Consider the following 3,642-nt stretch of genomic DNA (forward strand, 5'->3'; position numbering starts at 1 on the left):
CTTTCGGCTTCCTTCTAGGTCCGATTCCGGCGATGGTGAGGGATCCACGACCGTCAGAGGCTCCGATCGAATTCCTTTTACTCTTTTATTATATGAAAATGAAAGAAACAGAATCGAAGAAAGAAAAATAGGTCAACCTTCTTTTCAGTTTTTTTGTTCTTCGATTTCTTGATATTCTCTGATGTTAGTGATGTTTAAAAATATTCCCTCTGTTAGGATTGTAATATTTGTATATCCACTGTCTTTTCCAGAATTGAAAAAATCCCTCAAACATAATAGATCCGGCTTTTTATAGCCGAAAGAAAGAAGAAAAAAAAGTTTGTCTTCGTTTCTGCTTGCGTGTTTGCCATCCTCTTTGCAGGTGATGTGACGAGGGCGGCGGAGTTGGTGGCTACCAGAGGAGTGGCGGTAGGTCTGGGGCAGGTGGCCGATGGGACAAAGCGATGGCAGAGGGATGGGCACGGCTCTAGGCTTGGCTAGGGTTTTCGCCCTAGTCTGACTGGGTTTGGGGCCGGTTGGGCTTATTGGGCCGTTTGGGCTCTGCCAATTGGGCTGATTGGGTTAGGCTAATTGGGCCTGGGTAGTTTTTTAGGTTAAACTTTGTTATTGGGCCCTGTGTCAAAATTTGGGCTTGTACACTAACCATCCAATGAAAAGCTTGTATTTTATGATGGTCGGCGGGCTGAGGTCTATTTATAGATTATATACATAATCAATCATATGTATATAGAATATGGATTTGATGAATGCATTTGGTGTTTGCAGAGTCTAACCATAACAATGGTTAGCTACATGAGAAAGTTGAAGGTTGCTGTCATCTATCTAGAATGCTTTTGAGATGATGCTCAAGGCTGCACAAGATATTGCTTAATTAATTCAATCTCAAATTCCATACACAATTGTATTCTACCCTTGCTTTGTTTTGGGTTAGGAATAATTGCTTTATATTGACGGAAGAATCTTAAATACATACAATGCTATAGCAATGTTTTACTTCAATTACAGAAGATGTCTCATTTAGAAAGAAAAATATTTATGCAAGTGTGTGTTTATAAAATATTTATGTGTCTTACTATGGTACTCACCATTAGCGGCCCGCTACCCGATTACTCAATTGGGTCTCGACCTGTAGTCTACATGGTTTGCACTTTGTATTCGCACGTGAGGTGTTCGTGTCCTTCCATGAGCTCGCATGATGTGGGTTCGCACCACTATGCTGGCGAACCCATACAAAGAAAACACGTGTTAATCTTACAGCAGGGTATGTAATGTATAAAAAAAATTTAAAAATATAAAAAATAATTTTTAAAAATTAGAAAATATTAAAAATTTGAAAATAAATTTCAAAAGAGAAGCTTTAACAAGTCATTTCAATTTTCAGATACTACTTGAATCCATCAATCATAGCATGAAAGATGAACTTTCCTATTACAATTTAATATCATGCTATTTCCCTCACTTGTTTCGACTTCCTCGATAGAAATTAGCATCACTTGTTTCAATACTCTCCACACATATCTATATCTATCTATACTAATCCAAAGGAGTAATGACACTAAGTTTTATAATTTCGTTGGTGAATATGATGATACTTTATTCTCCAATTGAATAGAAACTAAATTTATATTTGTATTCATTAGGCTTAAAGAAGCTTTACGTGGCAAATTATTGACAAAGAGAAAGGTGGGAAGAGAGAGTTTGTTTGATAATTATTGGAATTTTTTATTTCATTGAAAATTAAAATATTTAACATTTAATATTTTAAATGTGTTTGATAATTATTTTAATTTTTTTGCTTAATATAAATTTTTTAACAAAAAATGTTGAAAAGATAAGTAGGTAAGTAGCTACTTATCGAGAAATTATTAGGTAGACCTTCCTACCACATAAACAATGGTCCCATCTAATTATATAAGTAAGATTACTTTTACACAGTGGTTAACAAAAAATGAAACCACTCTTAATTAACTTTTTCATAATTACAAAGAGAGAAGTCAACAAACACCGAAAATGATAATTGGAAATGGAAGACAACTGTATAGAAAATGTCTTTCTTTTTTTTAATTTAAATAATTTTTAGTCTTAGCCATTCATTTAATTAGGGTGAAAACAAAGTGTAACTTTCTTTAGTTTTATATGGGTGTAAGTAGACTTGATTATGGGTCAGGCTGAATTCGAAAAATAGGTTTAAAATTTTACTCAAGCCCAACCCAGATTAAAAAGACTAAATTTGAGTCCAACCTGGCCTGCTTGTATTAATTTTTTATTAGATTTTTTTACATAAAAATAAATGATGTTTCCCAGTAAATTAAAAGTACATTAAAAGAAGTCTTTATACTTAATACCAGTAAGATAATTATAACTTAGCAATAAAATACCTCTAAAATAGTAACAAAATTAACAATAAAATAATAGTTATACAATATCCAAATAATAATAATAAAATAGTAAAGCAGTAGCGAAACAATAACAAAACAATTGATTCGGGTTGAGTCAAGGCCAAAAAATCTTACTTTTTGTTTAAACCCATTTTTCAAACTTATATTTTTTCCCAAACTCTTCCACTTTTCAAATAACCTTCGAACTTTAACGGTATTTTTTTCCTAATTAATTGTGTTCAAATCTGGTGTTAAAATTCCTATAAAAAATTGTGCTAAAAAGAAAATAATAAACGCAACAACTAATAATAAGAAAACTAGGGCCAGATACTGTTTATTGTATTATGAAAAGAGTTATTACTATAATAATAAAGAAGATGTAGATTACTAAAGTCAGAAAAATACACTAATTTCAACTGTTGGTCCGCAACATTTAAATCTTTCATTATCCATCCTTGTGACATTCCATAATTATTAAGTTTACACGATATTTTCTCTGTTTAATAAAGGCATTTTCTGTCACACTCCTATAAATATACATTGATTAGTGGCCCATCCTACTGAAAATTATATTTTTCCAGATTGAAGCAATTTTTTCCATCCACCCAAATTCAACCATTATGTTTTTATAATGGGTAAATTGCATTACTAGTCACTAAATTATAGGTTAATATAAACAGCCAAACGAGCAAACTTACCTCTGGTCTGATTGTTGGTCTGAACGTCAAGTTTAACCACTTTTCCAATGAGGCCCCCAATGGCTTTGATTATTTTCCGTTTGTAGAGATAACCCGGTAGATTCGGTAGACAAATCCCAGCCAAAACTATACTAGGGTAGGGTTGTGAAGAACTAAAATGTCTAGTCCATGGTTGAACGGTCAAGTATTGTCCATATACAACCCAAAGCAAAGTTCTCAAAACTTTTTTTGAAGCAATTTTTTCCATCCACCCAAAATTTTTAAAATAAAAAATAAAATAAAATAGATGAAATTTCAAGGAAATAAAGTAAAGTGAGAAAAAATGAGAGAATTTTTTTTTAATTCTTTGAATTTTCTCTTTTTGTATTATCTGTGTCCTTTAAACAATAGAAATATTATCGATTCTCTACTTTTTACATCCGGAGGCATCTAATTTTATCTGAGGGCATAATTTCGATTCTGGCTTTAGATTGGTGAATTGGCCTATAAATTTCCATCTTCAAAGATTGAATTGTTGTCTATTTAATTTGTTTTAAATAATAATAATAAAATAAAATTTGTTTTAA

This window comes from Gossypium hirsutum, chromosome D04 (genome assembly GCF_007990345.1).
Source record: "Gossypium hirsutum isolate 1008001.06 chromosome D04, Gossypium_hirsutum_v2.1, whole genome shotgun sequence".
Lineage (NCBI taxonomy): Eukaryota > Viridiplantae > Streptophyta > Magnoliopsida > Malvales > Malvaceae > Gossypium > Gossypium hirsutum.